We start from the raw sequence: 17,776 nt of genomic DNA, 5'->3' as shown, positions 1-17,776 counted from the left end.
ACCACATCGTTTGTTTATGGGGTCATCTCAAAGTTTGTTAATTTTTAACATAGGACCCTATGGGATTTTGCTTGAAATGTATCAATTTTGCACATTTTTTACATTTTTTTTTAACTTCTGCCCTAGGGATTTCTTTATCTGTTCTACACATTAAAGTTATTGCTAAAAGGCATCAAATGGTGAAATAAAAAAAAACTTTTACCTCCTGGTTTGTTCCAGGGGTCTTATCAAAGTTGATTTTTGTATGCCCAATTTCCCAGATTTGTCAGATAATGGCTATTTTTTATTTGATAAAGGCGGAAATGGTGATCTTTAAAGTATTATTAGAACATTCAGATATATTTAAATAATAAATAAATATATAACATCACATAATAAGGGTCATTAATATAAAATACATGGTTACTCTCTTGAAATATATGAATTAAGCTATATTTAGGTGGGTTAAGAAAACGTGACAGAGGGCTAGGCTTGCAGAACCCTCTTCACGTTTTCGACCCAAGCCCAGATATAGCTTATACTTCGAGACATTTATGTTTATTCCACAATATAACATTAATTTTACGCATCAAACGAGCTATTTTCAACAAATTTCGCTGAATATCTGCAGTTGAAACTATCCCGCCATGGCGTTAACCAAGTAAAAAGATGACGTCACAATACAAATGAAACGCTGCGCAAAAGCGTGCGTACTCGTTCTGTACTCGGCCTCGTTAAAGTCCAATCTACTAGAGCGCATTTGAAGTGTCACCCAAAGTAAATAGTCAGCCCATTGACTGACAAAAAATCTGTTAACAAATATATTAGCAAGCATATGTATTTGTCAAGCAATAAATTATCTTACAAACATCAAACCCCTTAAGATTGCTTTGTGTTGTTTGTGCCTAAGTGGCTATAACTTTTAGCTCATATTCTCCAGAACAACAGGGCCAATTTCAACCAAACTTGGCACAAAGCACCCTTAGGCAAAGGGAATTCACAGTTGTGAAAATTCAGGACCATGCCTTTTTACAAGGGGAGATATTAAGGAATGATGAATTTTTTAAAAGAAATTTTCAAAAATCATCCCTTGAACCATTTGACCAGGAAAGCTGACACTTGTGTGGAAGCATTCACAGGTTCTGTAGATTCAAAGTTTTGAAAGTCATGTCCCTCAGGTGTAGGGTAGGGCCACAATGGGGGGATCGAATTTTTACATAGGAATATAGAAATTAAATTTTTAAAAATCTTCTGATGAAGCACAATTTGATCAGGAAAGTTGAAACTTATGTAGAGGCATCCTCAGGTAGTTTAGAGGTTAAAGATGTGAAAAGCTTAACTCCGGAGGTAGGGCGGGGCCACAATTGGGGGGTGGGGGGTGGGGTCATATTTTACAAAAGAATAAATAGTGTTAAACATTCAAAATCTTCTTATCAGAAACCAATCAGACAGGAAAGCTGACACTTGGATGGAAGTATCCTCGGGTAGTGTAGATTCAGAGTTGTGAAAATCATGACCCTCAGGGTGCAGGGTAGGGCCATAATAGGGGGTTGAATTTTTACATAGGATAATATAGAGCAAATCTTTAAAATCTTCTGAGAAACCACTCACAATTATATATAGCGAATCTTTAAAAATCTTCTACTTAGAAAGCGTTCACCCAGGATAGCTAAAACTTATGTGGAAGCATCGTCAGGAGGAGTAGATTCAAGTTTGTTCAAATCATGATCTTTGGGGGTAGGATCGGGTCATAACGAGGGGGGGGGGGGGTTACATAGGAATATATCGAATAAGTATTCACAAAAACTAAAATGTTATTATGTCTGGTTTTACTTATACATTTATGCAATCATTTTGACGTATAGCTGATTCTTTTAAATCGTTTAGGCGATTCTTGGGCCACACAAAGTGTTCAAAGTTTGATGCAGGTTTATATCTCGTATACAAACAGCTGTTTAGGATCTTTTTGAGAACTGCTATGCTCAACATGTGATATGACTCTAAAATCATCCTAATTCAAAAGGGACTTGATTTCAAACATAAGAATATCCAGGGAGCTAAATGAATTTTTATTTATACTGGATCATTATGTACTATACTACATTGTTCAGAAGTTTTGTAATATGACTCCATTAAGCTGATTTTTTTCATGCCTATTGTTGCTCAGGTGAGCGATGTGGCCCATTGGCCTCTTGTTTTAATTATGATCAAGTGGTCACATGTTTTCTGGTGATCAGTAAAATGATGTATATCAATTCTGATAATTTTACATTTCAACAGTATTTTGCATACATCTGGCACATGATCAATATTGCAACAGGTTTGCCTTTAGTGTGTAAAGTTTCTATAAAAGAAAGCAAAATCATACATATATGTATTCTGATTAATCTGATCAGACTATGGCGCCCGCAACCATCGTGTACAAACTGATCCTTTTCGGTGTGATGTTTGCTGCTACCACTGGTATGTATCTGGTGTGATAATTTTTACCTATCTTAAAACTTGCAAGAATAATAGTTTTGAAATATTTTATCATCGTTTATTTTGTGAAAAAAAAAATTAAAGATTCAAAATTTAAAATATCACGGAATGGAATTTTAAAATGTTAACATTATTAATAACAAAGAACTGACATTTTATTTTTCAAACTGATTCAACGAATTCAAATCCTTATAATAAGCAAGACTGGCATCGGCATAAACAACCTTTTGCATGGAAAGATAAGATTTATTTGAATATAAACAATTAATCTGACATTCCTACAATTTGGTCAATTCACATTTCCGAATGTTGTCTGACTTTTTTATAATTATTATTGGATTGGAAATTAGCAATTTGTTTCAACACAAGAAGCGACAAAGTGCAATAATTTGATCGTAAAAATTGTTTAAATTTCACATACGTATATACTTGAATATTTATATATTTTATTTTTAATTTGTTATAATAAGATCTTACAATGCTTTTTCCATGCTTTTTAGTCCAAAACGCATACATAAAATGTTGCTATTTGATAAATTTTGATGAGTTAATTTTTTTTCTTATTAATTAATTCTTCTTTGTTGCTATTTTACTGATAATTCATATTATCAAATATATTCACCTGTTTTATGTAAAGTTACTTACAAAATCCTTATATACAATGTTAATACAAATATGCAATAACTCAATCTATAAGTTTATTCAATAAATTTTAAAAGACACTAGTCCAAGGTTTATGAGATGCCTGTTACAAATGATAAGTAAGCATTAGCCAATATCAACCACTTGAAATAAAAAAAAAATGCAAAATCAATAATTTATGTTATACAGGTATTTTGGATAATTTTTTTTTATTTCTGATTGGATTCAGACATTATTAAAATTTTTTAAAGTATTACATGTACAATCACTGTATTTTAAACATATCTCAAGTATTAACATGTATCTTCATAAATTTAAAACATAGGATATCTCTTTTTCTATCGATCCCAAATTGGTGTTATTGCGTGTAATCCAGCAGCATTGAGTTGATTTAAAACCAAAGACAAATTTGTATGAAAAAAAAATACATAAAAAACTTTTTCCATTACTTCCGTCAAAAACTAACTATTATTGCAAAAGATAAACCTTGATAGCCTATTGGTTTTGTTAAAAGCGTTTGACGCAGATGCTATAGCACAAGCAGCCTGTTCAGCGAGTACATCCGATGGTATTGTGTCAGCAATTCGGAGAACATGTGGATCTGGTAAGGATTCATGTAATACAATTTGTAGCAATGCAATCAGCAGTATGAGAGCGATCTATGGAATTCAAGGATCTGCAACGTAAGTATCAAATCACTGGTCGTTTGCTTTTATAAATTACAGCTAGCTTCAAGTTTTGTTTTGACGATTGGAAATCAATATATGATCAACCTTTTTAATGATTCAAAACTCAACTGTTTCTTTAAAACGTAATTATTTTAACTCCAATTTTTACTTTAAGCAATTTGATACTCGATACCTACTGCATATGTGTTTTGTGTTTAAACAGTTTCCTTTCCCTTATACCTAGAAGAAACATGTCACACATAGACTATGTTAATGTATCTACATTGAGTTATGTATTTAAACTGAGAGATTTAAATTTTAAACTACACGAAACAAGTTGCCAAAAATACAAAGTTTTTTACACGTTCGTCCGTCAGTTAGTCTGTCAGTCTTCTTTTTTTTTTTTAGCGCAGCTCTATTTAAACCGCTGCAAAAAACACAATCAGGTATTATGAACAAAATGTGTAATGTGCATACTAACAGATTTCCGATTTCATTACTTTTCTGTGAAGTTTGGTCCTTCTGATCTCAAAATTTTATCTATTCATTGAATAAAGTAACAGTTTGTCGGGACAACTCCTTGTTGCACTTACTTTTATGCTTTGCAAGAATAAACTTTGCAAGAATTCAGAACTCCGTGATGTGCATAGGTTTAGGTAATTTCGATTCCTGTATTTCTTGGAAATTTTGGCCAGTTTGAACTTTATTGAAAATAGTAATAAACAGCATGTCAGCAAAACTGTTTGTAAACCAATGAACAAAATTGCAAGAATCGTGGTGTATTCTACGGACACATTTGTAGAGCTGCATATGATCGAGAATTGTGATTTGGTGATGAAGTGATGTAATGTTCCATTTTTTAATTATTTTGTGAATTTGTTGCGTGCCTTGTCAATCGTTATGTGTAGCATATTTATATAATGTGGGAGAAAAATGTACATGAGCATGCTAACTTTTTCGTTTATTTTCTTGAGAAATATACAAACAGTGTATTCTTTCAATGCTTAACACTCTCCAAGACACTGAACAATTAAAATGGATGCAGTTATACCTAAAATATAATGTTTGACACTTTACCCTCAATATTTTAATTATAAAAACATTATTTTTATATCCATAAATCTACATTAGCAACAAAGACCATGCATAAGTGCGAAATAAATTTTTCATTTAAATTAAGAAATGAATCGCGATGTCCTGTACTATATATAAAAATAACTTTTTCCTTACTTGCTTTAAAATGCATAATTATGGCTATCTTTATCCCCTCCATTATAATGTGCGCAAATGTTACGACTTAATGAATGCCAAAATAGCGCTTACGAAGTTAGAGTTTATGATCCTTATTGAACATAAATTTAGAGAAAAACAGGCGATAATTAGGAATTTGGTAAAAAAAACATACAGTCTGTAAGCAAAATAAAGTGTTATTATCTTTCTCAATAATCATAATGCAGGTTTTAGTTTGTGACAGGTAATGTCTCTTTGGGGGAAAAAATGGATGAATTCGCATTGCAGCACAAAAAACATGTAAATATCTGGGCCACAATTTAAAAATCTGAGATATGGCATAAGCATATCTGAAATAATCTTAAGCCAAAATTGTAAATAATTTTGTCTTGACTTTTATTAAATATAAGTTTAATATGGCAAAATATGTCGATTGAAATATTTTAAAAAAATGTTCAAATATGATTTTTGGAACAACTTAAAGATATTGTAATGCACAAACTATCAGAAGTTTGGTCTGCACTGAAAATTAGGAAGCTGAAATAACAGTACACTAAACCTTTTTGTGTTATACAAATGTGTTCATTTAATTCTTGAAAATATTCCGCCAGAAAATATATCCCTTACTAAACACTGAAAGTATGTTAATCTTTTTTTTAACTCTTTTACTCATTAAAGTTTATTCAGCATTGTAAAATATACATACGAGGGTCAATAAAAATACAAAGACAATGTAGCTGTCTATCATATATTTTTCAGTAAAGTCATAACTAACAGATAATTCATGCAACAACACTTATTCAATTGATATACGAAGTTTCATTCCATTGGATGAAAAGGTATTTTTGTTACCCGAAATTAAAATCAGCATGTAATACATGTATCACCACGGCGCACGGTAACGTTGAAAACATAACGTCAAGATGACGCACGCACAGCTTAAAGAAATATCCAATCTTTATATTATCCTGAGTCTTTTGTCCTTTTAACCATACGATTCCAATCGGCAATATTATACTTGACATCCAATTTGTTCATATTTGTTCGAAAATAATGTTAATTCCTCGAAGGTTTCTTATTTTACCGTTTGTCTCTTCGTCTACAGTAAGGAACTCCCTGAAATTAAGGTGACGTTGTTTATTTTTTTAATCAAATATGTTTTTACAGATATTCTACTCTCTTTCGTATTGTTTGATGTTAAAATACATTTACAAAAACCCCACAAAATGTGTTAAAGTTGAACAAAATGTGCAACTAAATTTTGACTTATTTTTTCCATCCTTGAGCATTTTCACAGTTTTATCGGTTTTAACCGAGTGAGATCAATACTGTTTATACTTTTCGTTGCGCCGTGACGTCTTGCGAGGTCAGTGCTTTTAGTCAATTTTAAAGAGGACTCTATGTCTTTAGTTAATAAAATCTTTGTATCCCGTCATTATTTGATTCATAGAATATCATGACAATTTTAGATTTTATGTTTTAATATCAGTTTGTTTTAAGCTCAATTTATGGATATATTACTTTCAACATAATATGATTTATTGTTGACACAAAACAAAGTTTGACCGTGCGCAGTGACCTCATTTTTGCAGGATTAGATTCTAAATAATAGAAAAATGAAAGAATATATGAACTTTTTTTATTTCAAATTGTTTGAAACCATTGCTTAATTATGTCTACTAAATTCACTAATAATATGATGTTAACTAACATAGCTACAACAAACGTCTTCGTATTTTTTTATTGACCCTCGTATACAAGTAGAATTAATATATGATGCAGAATATTCAGACTACAGGTGGCCCAAAATGGCAACCCGAAAACAGAAGAACGAACCTCTTTAAACTTATTTAATATATAGAATGCGAATTTAAATCACAGCAAAGATACCCCATTAAAGTTAATTTTTGATAATATGGTCTTGCAAAGAGTATTGCCTGTGAATGGTTTGAACAATTAGGCACATTATTGTTCAATTTCTTTGCTTACTTTTCACTACCATATACCCAAACCCTATTAGAAATCATTAAAATGTTTCCCCTTAAAGTGATTGTATCTTATAGTGTATTTCATATTAAAGAATAAAAATCTATGAAAACTTTATTTTTCCAGGGCAACCTGTTTCGCAGCATTTCACTTTTACTACAAACATACCACTTTGAAACCGGAAGAGAAGGGGAAAGCACTGATGGCCATGAAGAGATACGGTGATTGGGGGTGTCGGTACACTGGCTGCGGTCCAAACTTCTGTTGTTGTAAAGCATGAAATAAATAATCAAGGATATTTGTATCTTTCAACAATTTATTTCGTGTTGGTTTATCAGTTTAGAGAACTGTGAGTCTTCACAGTTGCAGAATCGGTTTATCGCTAAATCATGAATATTCAAGATAAACAGAAATCATGTTTGGTGGGTTATACCAGTGATACACGTAAATAAGCCAAGTAAATGCAAAAAAACGAAATTATTTACTTGCGACTTTTTAATTACTTGGATTATTTACATCGAAGCTATGCATCGTTGACATATACAAACGTGAGAAAGGTTATATTATTCTAAGATTAAAATGCATAACTTTTTACAAAATTGCTTAGTAAATAGTATCGATTTCACAGATCTAGAGCGTGGACTAAAAATCATTTAAACGTATCTATCATGAATTCAAAAAAGCAATAAAAAGGTGTTTAAGTAAAAATATCAAACGAACAACTTGGCTATTTATTGAACGAGATATTGAGGATTCAGGAGGTCTAATATACAATATTACTAACACGACATCTTAAAGCGCATCGCTTAAAAACGAACTTCAGTTTAAAAACATTTTTAAAGCGTTTTCCTTGCCCAAAATCCCTGACAACCTAACCCTTTGATTCAAGATCATTGCACATCATTCATTGAACGCATACTGTTTGTTGTAGTATTGGCAGATATCACCAAGAGGAGGAAAAGGTATGGTACGGACAGGGAATTCAAGGTCTACCATGGTCTGAGTTTTGAAATAAATACTTGAATTAAAGTCAATGTATACCCTTTAACTATAGGTAGCTTCTGTTTCTAATATGTCTTTCATCTTTGACTTAGACAGGTAAGTTATCTTATATCCTTTATCTAAAGGCCTTCTGGAGTGACTTGAGCCACATTGAGAAAAGACGACAGAAAATATGAATAGTTTATGAAGAGTTTATTCATAGTTCTGCTTTGGCCATAACCTCTGATCTCGATCATTGGTTCCAGGTCCCTTAACACCTTTTATATGTGCCAGATTTGGTCAAAAAGACGAGAAAGTAAACAGCGAACAAATGACAGGAACATACAAGGATTATGCATTTTCATCACACGACTAATCAAAAAACTCAGTCAGACAAGATCATGTATTTTTCTAGTCTTTTTCATACTAGGTAAAATTACAATTCTGCAAGTGAAGGTATTTTTCACTTAATAAGAAACCTTTATCTAAGTAAGGAATCATTATATTTTTACAAGCAAAATTAAACTATTGTAACATAAGTACCAATATGATAAACTCTGTATCATTTTTTACCCGAAAAAATATAATAAAACTCTTTTAGTACGAATCCGGATATACTGAAATCTCGGATATAGCAAAAAAAATTAAGCCCCCGGCAGACTTCTTTAACAAAACTCTTTGCAATTTTGTATGGTTATAACGAATTCGGATATAGTGAATCTACGGATGAAGCAAACTGATTTGTAGTCCCGTAAAGGTGGGGAAAATACGAAATTTTAAACTTTTAAAGCAACTTTTTTTAAGTATGAAAAGTTATCACTGTCATTTGACAATAGTTTGAAAGAATTTATTTACACATAATTTCTTCTTTTCACAATCCGATTATTATGGGATTCAAAAGAATGTATTTCCATTCTGAACCTCAGTTAGCAAATAATGTAGTCTGGTTGAAGAAATCTTGTATACAGCGAATTCGTTATACATATTATTACAAATTCGTTATACTGTTATAACGAAATACGGATATAACGAAGAAAATCCATTGGTCACTATGACTTCGCTATAACCGAGTTTTATTGTATTAGCCTTATGTATAAAATTTCTATGGCAGTGTGCATTGTTGGTTTCAATTGGTTGCTGTCTGCATACAAGTATATAAATTATTCATTCACACTTGTAGTATGCAGCCATTTTTTTCTTTCAAGTGGTTTTAATTGTTGATCAGCGAGTGCTAAATGTATTATACATTACAAAATACCTGTTCTTTTAAGTGATAAACACTTTCATCAACGTTAAAATCGATTTACATTTGCATCTTTTTTAAAACATGGTTTCCTGATCTAACATGAAATACACCATCCAAAGAAGGTCCCTTTCATGTTATTGTCACTGACAAAGACTGAGCCAGTAACTCCATTAAAAGTTGTACTGGCATGCACGAAATTTTACCAGTCCGATGACTATTGACCGCGAGTTCAACTCGAATTGAAAATTCGAATGTGGGTCAACAAAGGTTGTCCAGGAAAACAAATACATGCCTGCTTGTGGAACTGTAAATGGTCCAGAGTGCTTGTTATGACCATTTCCAGAATTTGTTACGACATGATCATACAAAATACATGATGCAACCCTGTGTTTGTTTCTATATTTGTAAGGTCGATATAAAAGGCAACTACGTGCGCTGGAACAATTGTTGTTATTGTTTCTTGAGATGTTAATAATCTACTTTCTGGAATCAAAATGAATATGTTAGACTTTTTAAATATGTTTTTCATAAGGGTTTTTTGAACTGAACACAGCGAAAGGATGAATATTCAGAAGTTGACTCACAAGAGCCTTATGATTTCGTTGGTACAAACAACATTGTTGAAAGAAACACCAATGTCGAATTGAAAGAACTAATTCCATAAAGTATCACTCACATTACCAAACGATATGCTACTGATGCGTTTTAGATGAAAATGGTGTGGATGCCGGCCAGACACCCATGGTAATCGGACGGTGACTGAGGTCATCGGGCACATCGATGGAGGTAATCAGAACAAATTGCAGTTAAAAATCATGGATTCTCATCGGCAATACATCATTTACACATTATCCAAGAATCGACCGATGTATGGCCGACTATTGTCCGGTGCCCCCTGCGTCTGAGGTTAGATGAGTTTAATAAACATCGGCCGATTATCGACCTAACATTTGCCAAAAGCCGGCCACCGAAGTAAGAACGTTTTTTAAAATACATCAGCCGATTACCGCTTGAATATTCGTATGTGTTTAGCAATGCATCGCTGGGCCTTAATTGGGGTTGTACGAGTTGATGCTACAACATGGCTTAATTAAGATGTCTCACTGCTAAAGCCATTATAACCTATTGAACATGCAAGGTAGGGTAATTACTTTATAATTCTTTGGCCGACCATCATCCGGGTATCCTACAATGAGTGTTAGATGGCCGGAACAATTATCGTATGCTGTTTGTCTCACTGTTCTGCCACCGGTCGAGCATTGTAGGATGATCAGCAAAGACAAGACTGTCCGACGTTTGTTCGATTTCCGGCCGGTAATCGGTGTTACGCAGGTAAAAAAAATCCTTTAGAGTTGCTCGCCGTAGTATCATCGGCTGGAGAATGTACGGCCTCTGAAAGATGCCTGCTACTGTGACAGATGTGTTCACGACTACCTGGCCGATAAGGACCGATGTTGGTGCATCGCTCACATCACTGATTACCACTGGTCTACGGTGACCGACCGGGTAATGTGACTAAGGCATAATCAAATGAATGATCCGTTGCAAATCTATTGGTAAAAATATTTTAAAAGATAGGTCTTTATAATCTCAAAGAAAATGTTTTTAATCAGTGTTACAGACAAACGGATGATTTCAAATGCTCCCATATCCCAGATATGAATAATATATTGCAAAAAAATCCATTGAAGACTTTTTCCATGAGTTATATGCAAAATATATATCAAAATTCACTTCGTATTCTAATAAAATTGTAAATTTAAACAAATAAAAATACATACTTTTAACAGTTCTTTTTGCTGGTGGTTTTGATATCATTGAATCTTCTGTGAATGATTTCTGACCTTGAATGATTCACATGTATACTGTCATTTAAAATGGTTGTTGAATCTTCTGGACTCAAACTGGTTCATGCTTCGTTATACTTTGCCAACGAATTCATTAAATCCAGAATTGTTTTTCTCTGATGCTCTATTCTTACAACTTGCTTTTCATTTTTAAAGGCCAGTTTCTGAATATGGTTAAGAGCAATTGTCTTAAATTGATCAAACTCTTATCTGCTGATCAGTCAGTTGCATCCGTCTCTATTCCGCACAATACAAAAACTAAAGCAACAGAGAATTGTATCCTTGTTCAATATGATCAGTTTGCACTGTTCCTATATAAGTAGTACTCTATGATTTTAAGTTTTGACCGTCTTTCATTCCCTCATTTGATCAGCATTTATGACCCCAAATAACGTGGACGTACCTTTATATATGTCCTAAGTTCTTTACTTTGATAGTCTAAGTACGATATGGCTTTTGGTTAATGAAGTAATGGTCAAAATCTGCTATGGCCTTTACCTTTAACCTGAAAACTTTGTTCTGTGTCACTGCTTACAATTCATTCAAAAGAACTATTGATGTAAATGATAAATGATATGACAGATCAAAGAGTGGAGATAAAACATGACCCTTAAAAGGCACGTCAACGATGAAGTACTGTGGAATCATTAGATTACGTGGTAGCTCAATTTTCGTGAAAAATGAAGGTACCTATCATCCACGATCGAATTAACATCCTCCACAAATTAATATATATTATGGTTATAAAGTTATATTCTCCTTTGTAGTTGTAGGACAATAAAAGAAATAAAGTTTCCACGAACCTGTAAAATTCGAGCAATCCACAAATTTTGCCCCAACGAGTTTTATTGATTCTACAGTATGAACTAGATCAAAGCAATATGATCTTCAATTTTCGTGTTGAAACTTTTTTTTTTACAAAAATCTTATTTTCGAATTAAATGACAAAAATATAATGGTTTCTAAATTTCTGTTAGCCATATTTTGCGGAAAAGTCGTTAAGAAGCCTAAATTGGACCAAAATTGAATTATTTTCGTCCTGTACAAAATTGGTCTGGTTTATATTCCTGAGAAGAAAAATCTTTCTTCAGACAAGAATTTATGATTTTTCAAATCTTATAATCATAAAAGTTTAATTAACATGCGACTTATCATACTAGCAGGTTTTTGCAGCAAAATAAAATTCCAAATAATACAGCTCATATTGCTTTAAATTAAGTAAAGGGGATATAATGCATGTTCTAGTTGAGGAATAAACATGCAAGGCTGTTCATAAAGTTCAAACATCAGCCAAGGCCTAAAAACGTGGATCTCTGAACTAACAATGAAATTTTTACCCAATTTTGTAAGGGGATATGTTAATTTTGGGTAAAAAGGCAAGCAATCTTCTTAATCAAATATCTTGTTTTCTACTACTAGGCGTGAGAAAAACAAACTTACATCATTATAATGCAGATAAAGTCTTCTCCAAAATTATGAAATTTAAGGCTCTGTACTCAGTTTTTTATTTAGTTTTTTTTTATGAAAAGGTGAAAAATCTGTTTTTGTTGCAAGCAAGTCACTGTGAAATTATTAGCTGTAGAGTTTAGATTTGGTGTGAATAAATGCATGGTATTTGGGTAACAAATGTAAGGTAATTATTAAAAAAATAAATTGAAACAAAATGACAAAATTCTAGCTAAAAATCAATAATCACTGTACAAAGTCATCTAATATTTTGTTGTGAAAATGCAATTTTTTATTTAAATAACACTTTTTTTTATATCATACCGTATTTTAAATAGATTCATGTTCACATTCTTATTTTCTCACCCCTTTCTCTAATATTTGATCGAAGGTTTTTTATATAATCGTTAGTGTGAAAGAAAATTTTATTTGACATTCATATACCCTCCATAATCCAATTACAAATTCATTTTTATATATTAGAGTTAACTGTATATTCAGCTACTTTCAGCAGAACCTTCACTCTTATAGCAAATCTAACACCAGTGCGCTCGCTGCGACCGATAAAATGATGAGTGGGATGGCGAGTTGCAGTTTTATAAACAAGCATTTTCAATAGCTGTTTGGTACCCGCCCACTTTTACCGGACATGTACCGTTGTATTGATAATTTATGCACCAACTGCCAACTGTATCGTTTACTCTGTATCAGGACTGAACAAACTGCAATGATTGACTAAGAGTCCTCAAAATAATCGCTTTTGTTTTTTATGGTGTAAACAATTGTCAAAAATTTAAAACAAATTTCCCGTTACATTTTTCAGCACAATGCTTTATCGATGAATTCAATCACTTTAACGCATCAATTTAAGATGAGACAGTGTAAATGTTGATGTAGCTTATTCAAAAAAATTCACAACAGATACTGACAATAAATTTTACAAAAATATTGCATTTTATTAACTTCAACCGATCAATGACACACTTCTACAAGTATGCATGTGTTTTCAAACATGTACACTAAACTTGAAATTTACAACACAAACGTGTTCAATGTTCGACTGATCTGTGATTAACTTTATTTAGTAACTCACTCAGTCTTTAGAAACATTAATTTCACTTCATCAGACAATATTTACTACTGATGTTGACGTTTAACTGCCGCTGACTTTCTCTCAAACACGCTAGGTCTAATCGACCTCGGATTGTAAAATTCACGCGCAGGACGAGTTGCCATTTTACAGTTTTATATTTATAAACAAACCACACCTTTTCATTGGATGACGATGTTTCAAAGATTTTCAGTACAGATTTATTATAGGCAAATAAGTGAAGGCGTATGCTGTAGAACGTCTAATGGATTTCACGGCGTGTCAACCCTTTTCGCGTGGATCTACATTTTGCAGCAAGCTTTTTGTGAGAAAAAACAGTCTCTTTAACTCATGCGATTTTCCATAAATGATACACTGTGAACGGTAACGTAAAATATATTTGTTCACCAAACAGTTTCTGACGAATTTCTTCACAATAAGCTGAATAACTTATGTTATTCGATGAGCGAAGTCCAATCTGTGACTTTAATCTATACATGTATGTGCCTATCCCTGCTTTTAAAGAACTTTTTTTCTTAGTTTTGTTTTCACTAACATTATTTAATCATATACGTAAACATCGCCCCGTTTGTCCTCAAATAACTCTGTCTGTAATTTTTAACTTGCAAGTATAGCTGTTCTTTTTCCGACATTTGTTTCCCCGTTCTCTCCATGCATCTGATAAATGCGCGGATCAATATAAATGTGCCAATCAGAATCTGTGTTCCGAATCGCAATTGTAATTTACACCGATTAAACAGTGTCATTACTCACTGCAATACAACATCGGCCGTAGCGTGTACATTCATGTTGGATTTGCGATGACGAGTTCTCCCCTTTGATATCCACTGAAAAACAAAAAGACAGAGAATGTATAGAATATTTAATGCATTGCATAAGTTGTGCTATTTAATTTTTTTCCGCAATAATCAATCCTTTAAAGCCCATTCGACACACCACAAGAATGTAATTAACTGTCACGTGGGTTATCAAATTAACTTCTAGATGTAAATTAGATCCGATTCGCCCATTACTAGTATCCCAGTATTTAAGTGAGTGAAAGTAATCATCTTTGTTGTCGATCAACACGTTACAGAGAAGGAACAAGAATTTCTTCTTTCTATTGCTAACGTTACAATGGCTACTATAAATACATATAGGTCTGAGTTGAATTTTTTTTTATTCTTAGATCGTACGTTTATTAACATTACATACCAGTGTCTGAAGCAGATTTGTGTCTTTTTAGGTCACATGAGTCACTCAAAAATCTTCTTCTCCACCCCCACACGTGTGAGGAAAAAACTGAATGCATGGTTATGATGTCCATGAAGCCTTTTATTAAAATTGTGAAATTCATGACCAATTGTTACATGAAGGAGTACGTGATAGAATCATGAGACCTTTTGTTTCAACCCGAGACGTTTTTTTAGCTTAGCTGGATATCATGAACACATCCAATTTGGTTGAGTTTGGACTTATTATTTTTGATGGAAATGACGCCGCACTTAAAGCATTGAAAAATTATGTAACTAATCCTGAAACATAAAATTTTCTTTAGAAAGGCAGTAATTGCAGTGAATAACGCATTTATTTGTGTGGTTAAGTTTTGTAATAGATATTTAAATGTCAAAACCTTTTCTCTAAAAATATTACACGTTATTGTTAGAATTTAAAGGGGCAAGGTCACGATTTGGGTCAAATTCTATTTTTATTGTTAACACTGCTTTAGTATTTTTGATTAATCAGAATTTGAGAGTCAGTCGAGGAGTAATAAGCAAGATGCAAAGCTTACAGTTCTTTGTTATGTAAACAAGGTCCATGCTCTGTTTTTGGTTAGTTCGTTAGTTCAATACACCGGTAAAATATCTTCTTCAAGCTAATTTTTTAACCTACTAATTCGTTTTGAACATACATGTATATAAACAGTTCCTGGCGTTTGTCATATTTCATTTTAGTTCTTAACCTGGAATTATTTTATCAGCATTCAAATTGTTAACGAAAACGTTGTTTACAAAACAAATCAAAGTACTGAAGTATTGACGGGAGTTGATTTTATCGATTATTATTTATCTTAAAATCAACAATATGTTATTTTGCTTAGCAAGTAGTTTATAATCTCTATTTAAATTACGCACATTTTTATAATATGGATTCTCGGACTTTTCCGACAAGAATTTCGAGAAAACCTCTTATGAATCATGTTGTGTAATAGATAGATAACCTTGTTTATACTACACATGGCCAACTAAATTAGTCTAGAAAGTTCATAATAAAATCAGCAAGTTAAAAAAAATCATTGTAACCATGTTCTACGCATTTTTGGAAATGTTATTATATTTTTATCACATACTGGAGACCAAAAAAATCTCTCAGTTGATCAATTTGGCTAACAGAATGAACACAGTTGTTCTCCTCTAAAGTCACAAATTGTTGGCACATTTATTTGATGAGAGATTGCAAATGGAGGATCCAAGTTTACAAAGAAGTATTCATTTAAGGAAAATAGTATAGATCTATAGTCTGAAACAATTTCTTTGCAAAAAATCTGATTTTAAAGATGCTTATATATGTTATATTAAAAGAAATTTTAATTAAACCTTTGTTCCTTACATAATTTGTTTAAAATATTCTTGACAGAGTATCTTGAATATTTCTTGTTTCATTAGATATTAGCAAATGCTTCTGTTGATTACAGGCGCCATCAAGCTGACCTTGTTGTTGGACTCCCTGGCCCTGTTGGGGTTCTTGTCCTTCCTGGTACTGGGATGTGACAATCCAAAAATAGCAATTAAATGTTTAAACATAATGAAACGGCGCCGTGATAATGAAAACCGGGAAAATTGCGTAGAACTTTCAATGCTTTTAATAAAAGAAATGATTCCATCTTCTTCCTTGCATTTTATTTAGGTATGAATTAGATGAACGTTTATCTACTCGGTTTAAATTTATTTACTAAGTAAGCCTAACGGTTTCCATTGAGGTACATGTATAATATATTTTTTTTCACTGAAGATCAAGTTCCGTATTTCATTCTAAATATATGCATGCATGTAATTTATAAATTAGATATGATTGATTGTTGGAAGTCAAAATCTTATCAAGTAAAAAATACACATTGAATACATTGATTCAATATCCACTGATATATAGGATATAAAAACCTCAATAAATATGTAAGTTGCCCTGGCGCAGAGGAAGTGAGGTGATGCTGATAAACGAAGGGTCCCGGGTTCAATCCTCATCTCGTGCATTTTGATTATTTTTTTTTTCATTTTATTTTCTAGAACAAAAGCCGTTTTTGATACCTTTTCTATCATTATCATGAAGTTAATATATTTTGTTGGTAAATTAATCACAATATTGAATTAAAAGATTTTTAATGGCTTAAAGTGGCTTAAAGGTAGCTAAAGGTAGCTTAAAGGTGGCTTAAAGAAGTTTGGACATTAAGGACCTATAAGGTGTCCTTAAAGGTGGCTTAAAGATAGTCTTTAAGCTGCCTTTAAGCCATCGTTACGCTTTCTTTAAGTCATCTTTAAACAACACATATAGCTTAAAGGTGGCTTAAAGATCGTCTTTAAGCTACCTTTAAGCATCTTTAAGCTATCTTTAAGGAGAACTTAAAGATGATCATTCATCCTGTGTATATTCAAAATATAAAATATGAACAATATTTTACATTTATTCGGCCTTATAAGTTCCGTATCAAATTTAACCTTTTATATTTACTACTATGTATAGTATCCATCCTTTTTTCTTAATTTAGAGCGTAATTGACTGTAAAAGCTAAATCGAACAGAAGGACGTGGGCTTTTAAATCTGAAGAGTGGTTATGCTTAATAAGAAATTATAATATGGGCCTTGATTGCTAAATTTAACGCAGGTATTAAAAAAAATGGATCATACCGGCCTTTTCAGTTTTGAAGTTAAAATTCTTTTTACTGATAATCTTGAATGCAGCGCTAACACATTTACTTTTGATATGGAACTGGAATATTCTGTTCTACGAAAAGTGTGCATAACTCTTCTAAAACAATTAGCAATATGCAAAATGGACCAATCAATTAGTCATATGTGTTTTTATAAAAGAATTATACCTTTTGGTATGAATTGATTCAAAGATCGTTAAATATCTCTTTTATCTCAGGTAGCTTGTTAAAAACACAGTTTGTACCCTCGATAT

The 17,776-nt window shown here is 32.4% G+C and overlaps 1 long non-coding RNA gene and 1 other non-coding gene across 2 annotated transcripts; one reads left to right on the top strand and one right to left on the bottom strand.

Annotated features, from left to right (window-relative positions):
- Positions 1 to 2,281: 2,281 nt before the first annotated feature.
- Positions 2,282 to 7,284, top strand: LOC105337688 (uncharacterized). Its single transcript, XR_010714026.1, has 3 exons — positions 2,282 to 2,442; positions 3,617 to 3,785; positions 7,113 to 7,284. It is a non-coding gene; the product is annotated as an uncharacterized protein (transcript).
- A 6,104-nt stretch (positions 7,285 to 13,388) lies between these two features.
- Positions 13,389 to 16,135, bottom strand: LOC136275715 (uncharacterized). The gene is made up of 2 exons (XR_010714219.1): positions 14,812 to 16,135; positions 13,389 to 14,444 (listed from the first exon to the last, which is right to left on the bottom strand). It is a non-coding gene; the product is annotated as an uncharacterized lncRNA (long non-coding RNA).
- Between the last annotated feature and the right edge of the window lie 1,641 nt (positions 16,136 to 17,776).

Source organism: Magallana gigas, chromosome 5, assembly GCF_963853765.1.
Source record: "Magallana gigas chromosome 5, xbMagGiga1.1, whole genome shotgun sequence".
Taxonomy (NCBI): Eukaryota; Metazoa; Mollusca; class Bivalvia; order Ostreida; family Ostreidae; genus Magallana; species Magallana gigas.
This window is presented reverse-complemented; position numbering and strand designations above follow the sequence as displayed.